General features: G+C 37.5%; 1 pseudogene; it reads left to right on the top strand.

The window, feature by feature from the left end:
• On the top strand, window positions 1-4,009 carry LOC120215305 (annotated as a pseudogene).
• The last annotated feature ends 11,703 nt before the right edge of the window (window positions 4,010-15,712 follow it).

Raw genomic sequence — 15,712 nt, 5'->3', positions numbered from 1 at the left:
TACCGGTTCCGATCGTCGAAGATCGGCGATTCGGATCGCCGGCTATCCATTTCGGGAATCATAGTGGGATTTAGCGTTTTCCCGGTAAAACTGGTCCATGTAGGAAAACCAAAGGGTCCTTGTCTATTTTTATTCACCCACCTCTTATCAAATTATCAAGCTTTATTATTTTTGAGAGAAAAAATAAATAATAATATTATTAATAATTTAGCCCCTCAGATTTCGTTGAACCAGAGGTTGTGATAAGTCAGTTACCATAGTTTAGAGGAAGCTTACGTTGTATTCATATGGAGAATAAGAGAAAATCTCACATCTTCCTTACGAAATCAATCTAAAGAAAACAATTCTCTACCCTTTTCTTCCCTTCAAAATCCCAATCTGAATCCATTTTTCAAGTCCCTGTTCTTCCAATTTTGATATGATTTTTTCTATTTTCGGGTTTTAATTCTCTTTAATTATTGACAGTTGCTGATGGGTTTTTGAGGAATCATAGGTTCTTTATATGTAATTTTCATCTCTTTGTTATTCTGCCTTGTTTTTTAAATGACATATTATTAAACATGTAATTCAGCTCTGTTCTTTAGATTCTCCTTTTCTTTTCTCTGCTTCTCAAGGTTACGTGATCCAGTGTATTTCGCCATTTTTTATTATGTGATGGTTTGAATGATCTGGGTTTCTTAAAAAATGTTTTTTCTTATTATTATCCTTTGTTTTTTGAACGGTGGATGTTGAATTTGCTTGATTGATTGATTGTTGATCAGGTCAATGATCATTCTGACTTTTATTTAATAGAGAGTTTACGTAAACAGAAGTGTCTCCCCTTCATGGGGAATTCTTTGCTTTTCTGGGTTTTCTTTTAAGTGTGGAATATGCTTCTCATGGAGGATTGGTATTCATCTTTTCAAAATTCTCTTCTCTCGGTTCTTCCTCCTTAAATTTCCTTGTTAAAATTTGTACATCTTTTCATCATCTCCACTGGTTTTTCCGCCACTGTTTTTCTTCGAGTTTTCGGTGTCTCCGAGCTTCGCCATTTCGACTCTCCAGTCTCGATTTGGATCAGCCAAACTGGTCTGTTTTCGGATAAAGTTGCTCAAGAGGTTTAAAAAAATGCTCTGGTTTGTGATTTGTGAAATGATCACATGGTTTGTGGTGTAAAATTGTTTTAAGGAGTTTATATGAGAACTTTTTTCTGTTTTTATTTTTGGTTTTTCTATTTGTAGGGTTGAGACTTGAAGTTTGCTGATCAATCCATTATTTAAGGTAGATATTTTCGGCACTTGTAGATTGAACTGATAAATCGACATAGGTTTAGTGTTTAAGGGGTAGTTTGGATCATTGGAGGGTTTCTTAGTGATTACTGTACCCATGTTTCCTAATTGTCAGCAATTTGGATAATCTTATTTGCCAAGTTTGGGCACTTCAAAAGTTGGCAGTGCCCATGGACGCCTCAACGAGCGGAACCCCTACCGTACAATACCATAACATACCTGATCAACCGATTACTACTATTGTTGCTGCTCCTGTATCTGCATTTCTGCGACAAGTATGCCATTGCTTCGGGGACTCCACTCCCGGAGAATTCCCCTTAGCTGCCAATCCTTCCATTGTTCTTCATGTCCTCACCACATGTAATTTGGATCCTCAAGATCTTGCAAAACTCGAGGCGAGTGGATTTTTTTCTTTAGCTTTTTGAACATGAAACTCCTTTTAAATGCTGGAATCGATAATGTTGGCTGATTTGATTTTGTTAACATGCATTGCAGGCAACATGCTCCTTTTTCAGGCAGCCTGCAAACTTTACCCCCGATTATGAATTGTCCATATCGGAGCTTGCTGCTCTTGACATGTGCCTAAGAAGAGCTATATTTAAGCCAATGACTGATGAAGAACGTCAAAGTTTGAAGCAGAGATGTGGGGGATCGTGGAAGTTGGTCCTGAGGTTTCTGCTAGCTGGGGAAGCATGTTGCAGGAGGGAGAAATCACAGGCAATTGCAGGGCCTGGTCATAGCATTGCTGTGACATCTACGGGAGCAGTGTACTCTTTTGGATCTAATAGCTCTGGACAGTTGGGACATGGAAATACTGAAGAAGACTGGCGGCCTCGGCAAATAAGGTTGCCAAATACTTTGTATCTCTGCATATGCCTGATGGTTTAAAAGTATATGCAAAGGGTTAATGGAACTCCATTATTTTGTAGATCTTTGCAAGGCATTCGAATTATCCAAGCAGCTGCTGGGGCTGGCAGAACAATGCTGATTAGTGATGCCGGGAGAGTTTATGCATTTGGAAAGGATTCCTTTGGCGAAGCAGAATACGGGGTTCAAGGAACCAAACTTGTTACAACTCCCCAGCCTGTTGAGTCTTTGAAAGACATATTTGTGGTCCAAGCTGCAATTGGGAACTTTTTCACAGCTGTATTATCCAGAGAGGGCAGGGTTTACACATTCTCTTGGGGAAAGGATAGTAAACTTGGTCACAAAACCGAGCCAAATGATGTGGAGCCCCAACCTCTATTGGGAGCACTTGAGAACATAACTGTGGTGCAAATTGCGGCTGGATACTGCTACCTTCTTTGCCTAGCTTGTCAACCAGTGGCATGTGAGTTCATCCAAATACCTTATCAAATGGCTCTTTAAATTTATTTTTAGAAAGGCATCCGAACAATGGTTTTGATGACTTTTCATCATATTTCTTTGAAATGATGAATGACTCTTTGAGTTATGAAATTATGATAGTATTGGACTTTTCTTGAATGTTTTATAGGAATATTAATTTTTTGGTGTGCCCTTCTTTTGGAACAATTAGGTCTGTGTACTCTGTTGGGTGTGGCTTGGGCGGAAAGCTTGGACATGGCTCAAGAACTGATGAAAAGTACCCTCGATTGATTGAACAATTTCAAATTTTGAACCTTCAGCCAGTGGTGGTTGCTGCTGGTGCTTGGCATGCTGCTGTTGTGGGTCGGGATGGAAGGGTTTGCACGTGGGGTTGGGGACGTTATGGGTGCTTAGGTCATGGAAATGAAGAGTGTGAATCAGTTCCAAAGGTTGTAGAGGCATTAAGCAATGTCAAAGCAGTTCATGTCGCAACAGGGGACTACACAACCTTTGTGGTATCGGATGACGGTGATGTATACTCTTTCGGTTGTGGTGAATCTGCTAGCCTCGGACATAATACTGCTACTGAAGGACAGGTTTGAACTTCCCTCCCCCTTAAACTTTATTTAATTTTCAACTTTTATTTGGTTTACAGAAGATTCTCCATAGTTTGCAGGATGCTTGACCTCAGTTTAAGCCTCAAACCGGATTGACATTTTTCCGATATAGTGTGCTGCATGTGTCTATGTTTGAGGGCATTTATGGGTTTACCTCATAATCATTTCTTATTCCTTTTAAGGCCATTACTTGTTATCTGTTCCGTTTGTAATGATAACACCATTTTTTTTCATTGAGCTGTCAAAGTAAAATATTTCACCCAGTTAACTGTCGTCATTTTTGTTCATTATCTGGCAGGGAAACAGACATGCCAATGTATTGAGCCCAGCTGGTAATGTCATTGAAGCAAGTGAATGAACGGGTGGTACAGATCAGCCTTACAAACTCGATATACTGGAACGCTCATACGTTTGTACTCACCAAGTCCGGGAAGCTTTACGCATTTGGTGCGGGAGACAAAGGTCAGCTAGGCACAGAATTAGCTAACAATCAGACAGAAAGGGGAAACCCGGAGCGGGTTGATATCGATCTCAATTAGGAAATGGATGGTGTTTCTCCTCTCATCTCATACACCATTCCATCCATTAGATTATCGACAATCACAGATGCATCTGGTGTCTTTAAGTTTCCCTGTTTATTTTGTAAATAGAAACAAGCAAAAAGGGAATTTGTGAAGATTGATGAAGTGTAGGTGTAGTGAAGGGCCTAAAGCAAAGGTAAGAAAAAAAAAAGGGTAACACATAGGCCTTAAGTTGTTAATAGCTTAAACATCTCTGTTAAGGTTCATTGATTACTCATGGTAAACTTGCATTCTTAAATCCACTGATGTCTTAAATGTTCAAATGGAGGGCTAAAGGGCATCAACTGTTTACTCCATTTTCCTGCAGGAATGTGGCAAAATCATTGTAATAGTAGAAATAAAAAGGAAAAGAAGAAGAAAGGGATTGGCATGCACAAAGTGCAGTCAAGCCCAATGGAAAATGCAAGGCCTCTTCCCCTGCCCAGTGGATTTTACTCTTAAGCCACTGGGCTTTTAAATTTGGGTAAACTACACGTTTGTTTAACACTTAAATTATTATTTTTGTTTTGTTTTGATATTTAAATTTTATCTTTTTTAAATTATACTTAACATTTAGTTTAAGTTTTATTTTGACACATGTTGCTAAAAAATTAATATTGATATTGACGTGTCATCATAAGATAATGTCATGTTATTATTGAATCTATCTTAGAACTATTTTTTATTTATTTTTGAATAGTTTAGGGTGATTATAAGGTAATATATATTTAGAATCTTTTTAATTATTAACAACGCATACATACTTAACGTAACTGTTCGAACCTAAAACCTCTAAAGCGAATCACACTTTCCTTAAACACTGAAATTATTTAATAGGTTATTTATCTTGAAATTATAAGTAAAAAAATTTATTCCGACTTGCCTTGACTCATACATAACTTTTAATATTTTTTCAATATATATATATATATATTAAATTCCACCTTACATATTAAGTTCTTCATTTGGTAATGGCTTGGCTGTCCCCATCCATTAATTTTCATTCTCATCGTCAATTATAAAAGACTAATGTCTAGACCGTCCATTATATATATATATATATATATATATAATCAATATCCAACTTTATTCACGTCAGATTTTCCTCCTTCGTGAAGTTAATATTCCTGCAAAATGAACATGGCATGCATAAGTCCATAAAATCACGATGCAAGTAATATAATTAATTATTACTATTATTAACCATCACTTTGGGCAATTTTCTCACACTAAAATATAATGATATTAATATGCTACAAGTATATAAAACAAGGGTTGCTAAATGTCAAAAAGACGTATTTAAAAATGATAGAAAATAACCTCAGTGACCAAAAATGCTTTATAATATACGATTTTAACCAACTTTTTTTGGATTTGCCAAAATGACCAACTAAATCGCAATACGATCGATAATTCGCAACGCGATCTCCGGTATCGCAAATCAGTTTCCAGATTCGCATTGCGATTTAGTAAATCGCAACGAGATTCTGACTATCGCAATACTGAATTTGAAATTCGCAACTCGATTTCTGAATTCGCAACAGGTTTTAATTTCGCAACACAAATGTTTTGGGTATATAACTACGCAGCAGCAGCAACTCATAACCTAAATCCCTAAATAGCAACTCATTCCATCTCCATCTATCACTCTCTCCGGCGACATCCGTTCCTATATCCAACGATATCCTTCCCATCCGGCAACATGTTTTAGTTTCGCAGCTCGTTTGTTTAGTAAATTAATTTACAATAATGAAATCATCTAATGTTGATCATGTTTGGATAGATTTGTGTTTTGGAGGGTCATGGGAGAATGTTCATGGTGTTTTACAATATATGCCTTTACCCATGAATCTTCAACTAAAACTGTCATTAAAAAAGTTAACTTATGAAACTCTAATGTTACGTGTTGCAAATAAATTGAATTTAGAGCCCCTAAGTGGATTTAGGCTATCTTATCAGAGAAATGGTAAAGTTTATTTGTTAACCGACAATGAAGATGTTGAACGATTCATTGCTTACATTAGTGTTTCAAGTGATGATGTTACATTGTATGTTGTTGAACCTAGAAGTAGTGAAGTTGGGTCAGTAGCGGGTAGTAATCAACTAAGTTTTTCAACCCCAGTTTATGGTGCTCAAAATTTAATGGTTCCACCACAATTTCATCACCAAGCAAATATTGTTTCACCACATTTCCAATACCAAACACAATCTCAAAACCCACAACCTTTCCCTAATCCAAATCCCAATCAACTTTCAGCACCAAATTCCAGTTTTCGTATTGACCAGTTAGACGATGATGAGCCAACAGAAAAAATTGTGAGTATTAGTCAGTATTCGAAATTTGATCTTGGTCAATACCCGGACTTTGATCTTGGTCAATACTCGGATTTTGATGATTTTTCAGAAGAAGAAACAGACCCTGCGTGTAATGATTTTGATATTGGTCAATACCCGAATTTTGATGATGAAACAGCCGTTGCCGAGGAAGATGTTGTTGATGATAATGAGGAGGAAGTTACGACTGTAAATGAACATGTTGAACATCCATTCTGTAATTCATATAACACTGAAGAAGAAAAAGAAGAAGAAGAAATCCCCAAAGAAAATGCCACAGGAGTATAACTAGAATATGCCAGAATTACTTCAGATACCAGAAGAAGAGTTGGTAAAGATAGCAGTTGATTGTTACACAAAAATTATTCGTATCAAGAAAGATGATTGTTTTGATACAAAGGAAGACTTGAAGATAGCTTTGTATATGAAATGTGTGGAAGATGGCTATCAACTAAAAGTTAACAAATCAAGCAAAGATCGTTTCGAAACAAGGTGTATGATTGACAAAAACTGTATGTGGCGTATGATTGCAAAGAGGATAAAAGATTGCGAAATGTTTCAAGTTAGGACTTTTATTGATAAACATACATGTTCAAGAACCCAAGTTTTTCCTCACCATAGACAGGCAAACAAAAAGGTGTTGGGTGGTTTTCTGGCTGAGTTAATGTTTTTGAATGGTAGGGTATATCGGGGACATGAAATTATGGCTGACATGAATGCTCAGTTCAAGATTAGTATCTCATATTCTCAAGCTTGGAGAGCCAAATGTTATGCCTTGGAATTGTTGAGGGGGTCACCAGAAGCATCCTTTGCCCAACTGCCGGCTTATTGTCACAATTTAAAGCTGAAAAATCCTGGGTCGGTAACTCATATCAAAACAGATAGAGATGGACGCTTTGAGTTGCTGTTTATCGCCATTGGTGCTGCGGTTAGTAAATCAATATAATTTTGTTGACTCATTTTTGTTAGTTACATGCATTTCACATTTAAATGATTATATTTCTTGTGTATATGATTTTGTAGATTCGTTCGTTTATTAATTGCATGCGCCCAGTTATTATAGTTGACGGAGCACATTTAAAAGGTCGATACCTTGGAGTAAACTTATTAGCAGTAGCCATGGATGCTAACAATGGGATACTGCCAATAGCTTACGGGGTTGGCAAATCTGAAACCTCTGATTCATTGACATGGTTTATGGGGCATCTTAGGGATTGCATACGTCATATTAGCAATCTGAAAATCATATTCGATAGGGCAAACTCAATTGACAACGCTGTTAGAAGGTGTTTCCCAGATGCTTTTCATGGACTTTGTGGTGTTCATTTGTATAGAAATCTAAAATCAAGGTCTGCTGGTATAAAAAATCACAAATGGACATACTGGAAGGCTGTAAAAGCTTATCGGGAAGTGGATTTTAATAAGCATATAAACTGTTTAAGACGTGTTTTGCCTCAGTGTGCTCAAACACTAGAAAATGTCGGGTTTGAAAGATGGTCAAGAGTACATCAACTTAGAGCAAGATATGGTTTCATGACGTCTAATAGTGCAGAATTAATCAACGCTCTAAGTCGTCATTCCCGAAAAATTACCCATTACTATGTTAATGGAGTTTTTTCGAGCCTCTATTCAACAGTGGTACTACAAGAAAAGAAAACCATGCAGGTATTATTTCTTTAAATTCGTAACTTATCATATATTTTACTAAGTATTATTTATTTAAATTTACAGGAACATTGGAACATCGTGTTACACCATGGACAGAAAAAAAGATAACGAAACGTGTTGTGAAGTCAACGTCATGGAGAGTTGAACCATGTTCAAACACTTTGTTTGAAGTACTAGATAATAACTAAAAATGGGCTTGTCGATCTAAATGCAAAGACGTGTAGTTGTATGAAATGGCAAACATCTGGTTATCCGTGTGACCATGTTATAAAAGTTTCTCTTCATCTAAACCAAGGTGATTCAAGCGCATACGCTATGGATTGCTACACTACAGAAGTATATCGACAGACTTATGGCGAGATTGTCTACCCTATTCCACATCCTTCTGAGTAAGACATACCAGATGACTTACAAACAGTTTTGCCACCAGCCATGGACAGAAGGCTACCTGGCCGACCAAAAAGTCACGATCGTATACCGTCTAAGGGTGAAGAGAAGAAGAGATCGACATGTAGTCGGTGCAAGGAAAGTGGTCATACAAGGTTGACATGTGGATCACCAGTGCCATCACAATCATCTTTTCCTCTACCAAAATATGGATCTTCATCAAAATCCAAAGCTCATATGGTGTCAAGCAAAAGGCAATCAAAATCGCAATCATCTTTAAAATCCCAATCACAACCGGCTTCACCTTTTGGGACTGTTAACTTAGGTGATTTTTAAATGCAAACGTTGTATTATGTGGATTTTATGCGTGAACTTTTAACATTTTCAGTTAGGCATGTATTAGTAACTTGAGTTTGAAAATTGCTATGATCTGTTCAGTTGTTATCACTTATTAGGCATTCATTTGACTATCGCAATACGGAAATGACGTTCGCAATCATCTTAATGTCTATCGCAACACGGAAATGACTATCGCAATGCGAAATGAAAATCGCAACGAGAGAATCGCAATGCGAAATGAGAATCGCAACGAGAGAATCGCAATGCGAAATGAAAATCGCAACGAGGGAATCGCAAAGCGAAATGAAAATCGCAACGCGAATTTATTTTCACGTTGCGATTTTATTTTCGCGTTGCGATTTTCATTTCTCGTTGCGATTTTCATTTAGCATTGCGATAGTCATTTTTGCCTTCAACATAATGTAGATTGAAATCAACAAAATCAACCATTACATTTCAATCAATTAAACAAGTATAAATAAGAATTATGTTCACATCAATTAAACAAATCAACTTTTACAAATCATCTTTTACAAATCAATTAAACAATCAAAAAATAAGCAATAATTCTTATTTCCTTATCTACTATTGAATCAACTTTTGCAGCCATACATCATTTTCACGCAGCTCACTTCTGAGATTAACCTGCAGAAACCAAACATTTGCTCAAACAACACTTTCTACACATCTAAAACCTACAAACAACAAATTATTGAATTCTAGGTACTTAACCAAACATTTTCAAAACAAAAGCCTATAAACTTACCAATTGTTTATGGACATTTTTATAATGCGGATGCAGGTAGGCAACGTCTCGTATATATCGATCTAGCCATATAATGCCGAAACCACAAGCCTACTGCAGCTCTATCTCTATCGGTTGGAGGTAGATACTTTATACTTCCTGTGATCAAACGCTCCAACGCCAAGCATACGAGAGGACCACAATCCCCTCTGGGTCCTTTCATTTGTTGTGGTGCGGTCTCATCTCTGCTAACTATAATATTGAGCTTCTTTGGCTTTTTGTTTCCAAAACGAGTCCAATAATTTATCGCATCCAAGAATTTAGCCAAATTAGAGCTCCATCCCTTAATAATATCTCTTAAATCAGCCAATGATATGTAATTTATCATGCTGTCATATACTATTGCCTTAAGGGATGGGAGCTGAAGCTCGACGAGAAGCCAATGTTTACGTTCCAAAACAGGGATAAACACCTGCAATCATAAGTAATAATTCATTCATTTGTGCACTTATTTATGAATACCTTTAAACTCAATCTAAAATAAATACTAACCTTATCGACCTCCCACCATGCAGGATAAAGTTTAGCTTGTCCATTGCCCAACGCAAATGATTTATCTCGTTGATTCTTCAAGTGAACGGCGTTAAAAGACGTCGGCATAATTGTATATCGTGTATTTATTTCATTTTCCTTAAGTTTCCTAATTATTAGAAGACGTGACACCCACGCATCGATATGTTGTTTTACAAAAAAAGACATATATTAGTGACTTACATAAATTTAAAAAAAAAATAATCAAATTGAAATATAAGAAAAATATAAGACTCACCCCTCCATCGAAATAGCCATTGTCTTCGACCCCTAATAATACGCCCCACCAAGACCGATCAAGCAACAAATAGATATCATCGTTGAGCTTGCATATGTTAGTGAAACACCCCTGGCTCCGCTCATGTAGATAAAAATCAACTGCAGTCTTAGCCCAAAGGGTAGTTGCCTCCTCTCCACTTCAGATACCGGAATGGTACTGGCCGGTAACTCATACGAGAGCCAACTCTCATCCATCATGTCCGGCACGTCAGAGGGTTTCTCAAGAATCTTACATATGACGCCATGTGAATCGGGCTCTTGAATGGTGGGAGGGACCTCTTCAATGATGACAGTGGCCTCTTGAACGGTGGGAAGGGACTCTCGAGGAATGATAGGGGCCTCTTCAATGATAGGAGTGGACTCTTGAGGGATGACAGGCGAGTCGGGCTTCTTCTTGCGGTGTCTTCGCACTATTGGGGTATACAGAGACTTAATAGCACGTGCACGCCGTCTGATGCGTGAACTCCATCGTGCAAGAAAAACCTGACGTAAAGCATCCACCTTATCGGGACGCTAAATAATTAAATACAAAAATCAATAAATAAACAAACATGATATTTAAACAGTGAAATCAAAGACAAATATGTTTCAAACTTGCATTGAATTCACCCAAGTCATTATTCTATCATAGTTCACAAAATGCATCAGATAACAAAGACAAATATGTTTCAAACTTGCAACACTGTGAACTTAGTATTTGTCTTTGTCTATTGGTTGAAGTAATGCAATTCATTCAAGTTTCAATTTGCAGAAGAAGAATAGTTTATGGAACTTAAAATCGCAACGTGAAAAATGACTATCGCAACGCGAAATGAAAATCGCAACGAGAGAATCGCAGCGTGAAATGAAAATCGCAACGAGAGAATCGCAATGCGAAATGAAAATCGCAACGCGATTATAGTTTCTCGCTGCGATTTTTGGTTTCGCGTTGCGATTTTGTCGTTGCGATTTTCATTTCGCGTTGCGATTCTCTCGTTGCGATTTTCATTTCGCGTTGCGATTCTCTCGTTGCGATTTTCATTTTGCGTTGCGATAGTCATTTTTCACGTTGCGATTTTAAGTTTCGTGTTGCGAAAGTAAACTATTTCTTCTTCTTCTGCAAATTGAAACTTGAATGGATTGTATTACTTCAACCAAAAGACAAAACAAAGACAAATACTAACTTCAGAGTATTAAAGAATACACAGTTTAGCAGAATTGGCAGCAACCGAACAAATTTACTTTCAACCAAAAGATAAAACAAAGATAAATACTAACTTCACAGTGTTAAAGAATACACAGTTTAGCAGAATCGATAGCAACCGAATAAATTTACTTCAACCAAAAGACAAATACTAACTTCACAGTGTTAAAGAATAAACAGTTTAGCAGTATTGGCAGCAACCGAATAAATTTACTAAGCAATCTAAGTGAAATGGTTAATCTAAGTGAAATTACGAGTAAATTTATCATCAAGTTAAATATGGAAAATCTTAAACTTACCTCGTTGCGTAGAGTATGAACCTCATTCTGCAACGATACTACCATCTCATGTAGAGCGGCAACCTCACCACGTAAAGTAGACACCTCCACACGCCATGCACCATCGTTATTGTGTAGAGTACCGATCTCCTCACGCAATGTATTGACCTCATCACGTACCTCCCTTGACTCATCCCGTGGAGGTGGAGAACAGGGAGATAGAAGTCGTGGCATCTTTGCCGGTCGCCTATCATGAGGTGATGGTGGAGAAGAGGCTCGATGATGTGACGGGATAGGTGATGGATCTCATTGTAGAGGTGTATAGTCAGGTCGATCAGGTGATGACTCTGGGTGAGGTGATGGCTCTCGAAGTGGAGGAAGTGGAGGCTGCTCATCATTCGTGCCATCAAGAAAACGCTGACTAGCTTGCCACCAATCAGTGGCAAGCTCAGCCTCCGTGGGTGTCAGTCTTTGTAATGGAGTGTTGGCCTCCTAAAAATATAAAAACTCAAACAAAGTTAAACGTCTACTATTAATAACTTGTTTATATATGATAGTATTTGTGTTAACTTACATTATTTATTGTCGCATATGGTATTAAGTCTTCCCAATCCAACAGACATTTCCTCTTCCAGGAAATAGCCCTAGGAATATCATTTGAAGTTTTAAATGCATATGTCCGCATGCTGGGGAAAGCCTCGAATATCCAAATATACAAACAATATAATAACAAACATTAGTAATTGTTAAATAATTAATTATAATTTTGAAAACATTATATTTAAATTCTTACCTTAAAGGCCCAAACAAAGCCTGACAAAGTGTATTTCGACCCATCGCCACGCAAACTTTTGCGGTCATCAAAGGCAGATGACAACTTAGTCCAGGTAGCTTTCCATATATACGAACCCCACGGAAACAGATTCCATGCATTTAGGTCCTCTACCAATAATATTAGCTCCTGAGGAATAGGTTATCTGGCCTCTCTGCCTAAAAAGCTGGCATACAAAAGTACTATAAGGCATACTCGAACAACATCGACGTCATTCATCCGAGTAAAACCATCTTTCTCATTAAACAATTTCTTCAGGTCGTCGACGTGTAAGTTCGGTTTCTCTATTGACTCATCAGGAAAAACCCTGGATAACCATGATGGGCGGGTGATATGACGAGTGTACCGGCATACATCATCGTGTCTGAATCGTAGACCAGTGATTAAGCAGAACTCCTTCCGCCCAAAACAAGTATGCGCCGGTGGAAAATGAAACCATATCTCTTCGTCACCACATTGTATACTGTCGGGTAGATCGCTAGTCATGGTCTGAAGCCAGAAATGGGTCAAATTAGTATCTCCACCCGAATGCTGTACTCTCAGCCATGGCCCGAAGTAGGTTTCCTCAAATAATTTTCTTTGTGCAGGTGAAAGCTTCGAAGCAATTGTAGTGGCTAGGCTAACTTTATTCCTTAATGTCAATGAAGCCGAAAATTTTTCTACAAAAACAATAAACATACCAAGTTAGATATACCAAAAACTACACTGTGAAGATATACCAAAAACAATAAACATAAAGAGTAGTAGTTTATTCATGAAACTAAAATTTGCAACACTGTTTTGTCTTTTGGTTGAAATGAAAATCGCAACGAGAGAATCGCAACGCGAAATGAAAATCGCAATGCGATTTTGGTTTTGCGTTGCGATTATCTCGTTGCGATTTTCATTTCGCGTTGTGATTCTCTCGTTGCGATTTTCATTTATCTCGTTGCGATAGTCATTTTCGTGTTGCGATTTTCATTTTCATGTTGCGATTTTACGTTTAGAAACTATTCTTCTTCTGCATTACTTCAACCAAAAGACAAAACAAAGACAAATACTAACTTCACAGGGTTAAAGACTAAACAATTTAGCAGTATTGGCAGCAATTGAATGAATTTAATAAGAAATCTAAGTGAAATGGTTAATCTATTATTGAAATTACCAGTAAACTTATCATCAATTTCAATATGAAAAACCTAAAATAATGGAAAATTTTCAAAATAAAAATAATTAAAAAAAAAAACTAACACTCGGAGGTTGATTTTCCATTTCTGAATGATTATGAGGGATTTCTGACCGTGAATGGTTGTGAGGGATTTCGCCGGCGATGGGGACGGAAATCTTCGGAGATGGGGACGGATTTTGCCGTAGAGAGTGAGAGATGGAGATGAGACTGAGTTGTGATTTTAGGTTTTAGGTTATGAGTTGCGATTACGGGATATACTGTGGACGGTTCAGTTTCCGATATATTAATATATTCGTGTTTGGAATTTGAAAAAAAAAAGAGAAAATAACCCGAGTGACCAAAAATGCCTTATAATATACGATTTTAACCAACTTTTTTTGGATTTGCCAAAATAACCAACTAAATCGCAATGCGATCGATAATTCGTAACGCGATCTCCGGTATCGCAAATCAGTTTCCAGATTTGTAACGCGATTCTGACTATCGCATTGCGATTTCCCAAATTCGCTTTGCAATTACGTAAATCGCAACGCGATTACGTAAATCGCAATGCGAATTAGGAAAATCGCAATGCGAATACGTAAATCGCAATGCGAATATGACTATCGCAATGCGATTTACATAGCGCCATTCGTATTAACGCGTATTTTTTTTCAAATTCCAAACACGAATATATTAATATATCAGAAACTGAACCGTCCACAGTATATCCCGTAATCGCAATTCATAACCTAAAACCTAAAATCACAACTCAGTCCCATCTCCATCTCTCACTCTCTACGGCGAAATCCATCCCCATCTCCGAAGATTTCCGTCCCCATCACCGGCGAAATCCCTCACAACCATTCACGGTCAGAAATCCCTCACAATCATTCAGAAATGGAAAATCAACCTCCGAGGGTTAGTTTTTTTAATTATTTTTATTTTGAAATTTTTGCATTATTTTAGGTTTTTCATATTGAAATTGATGATAAGTTTACTGGTAATTTCAATAATAGATTAACCATTTCACTTAGATTTCTTATTAAATTCATTCAATTGCTGCCAATACTGCTAAACTGTTTAGTCTGTAACCCTGTGAAGTTAGTATTTGTCTTTGTTTTGTCTTTTGGTTGAAGTAATGCAGAAGAAGAATAGTTTCTAAACATAAAATCGCAACATGAAAATGAAAATCGCAACACGAAAATGACTATCGCAACGAGAGAATCGCAACGCAAAATGAAAATCGCAACGCGAAACCAAAATCGCATTGCGATTTTCATTTCGCGTTGCGATTCTCTCGTTGCGATTCTCTCGTTGCGATAGTCATTTCCGCGTTGCGATTTTCATTCTCTCGATGCGATTTTCATTTCAACCAAAAGACAAAACAGTGTTGCAAATTTTAGTTTCAAGAATAAACTACTACTCTTATGTTTATTGTTTTTGGTATATCTTCACAGTGTAGTTTTTGGTATATCTAACTTGGTATGTTTATTGTTTTTGTAGAAAAATTTTCGGCTTCATTGACATTAAGGAATAAAGTTAGCCTAGCCACTACAATTGCTTTGAAGCTGTCACCTGCACAAAGAAAATTGTTTGAGGAAACCTGCTTCGGGCCATGGCTGAGAGTACAACATCCGGGTGGAGATGCTAATTTGACCCATTTGTGGCTTCAGACCATGACTAGCGATCTACCCGACAGTATACAACGTGGTGAGGAAGAGATATGGTTTCATTTTCCACCGGCATATACTTGTTTTGGGTGGAAGGAGTTCTGCTTAATCACTGGTCTACAATTCGGACACGATGATATAGGCCGGTACACTCGCCATATCACCCGCCCATCATGGTTATCCATGGTTTTTCTTGATGAGTCAATAGAGAAGCCGAACTTACACGTCGACGACCTGAAGAAATTGTTTAATAAGAAAGATGGTTTTACTCGGATGAATGACATCGATGTTGTCCGAGTATGCCTTCTAGTACTTTTGTATGCCGACTTTTTAGGCAGAAAGGCCAGACAACCTATTCCTCAGGAGCTAATATTATTGGTAGAGGACCTAAATGCATGGAATCTGTTTCCGTGGGGTTCGTATATATGGAAAGCTACCTGGACTAAGTTATCGTATGCCTTTGATGACCGCAAAAGTTTGCGTGG

The sequence above is a fragment of the Hibiscus syriacus genome, unplaced genomic scaffold, assembly GCF_006381635.1.
Source record: "Hibiscus syriacus cultivar Baekdansim isolate YM2019G1 unplaced genomic scaffold, ASM638163v2 tig00110114_pilon, whole genome shotgun sequence".
NCBI classification, from domain to species: Eukaryota; Viridiplantae; Streptophyta; class Magnoliopsida; order Malvales; family Malvaceae; genus Hibiscus; species Hibiscus syriacus.
This window is presented reverse-complemented; position numbering and strand designations above follow the sequence as displayed.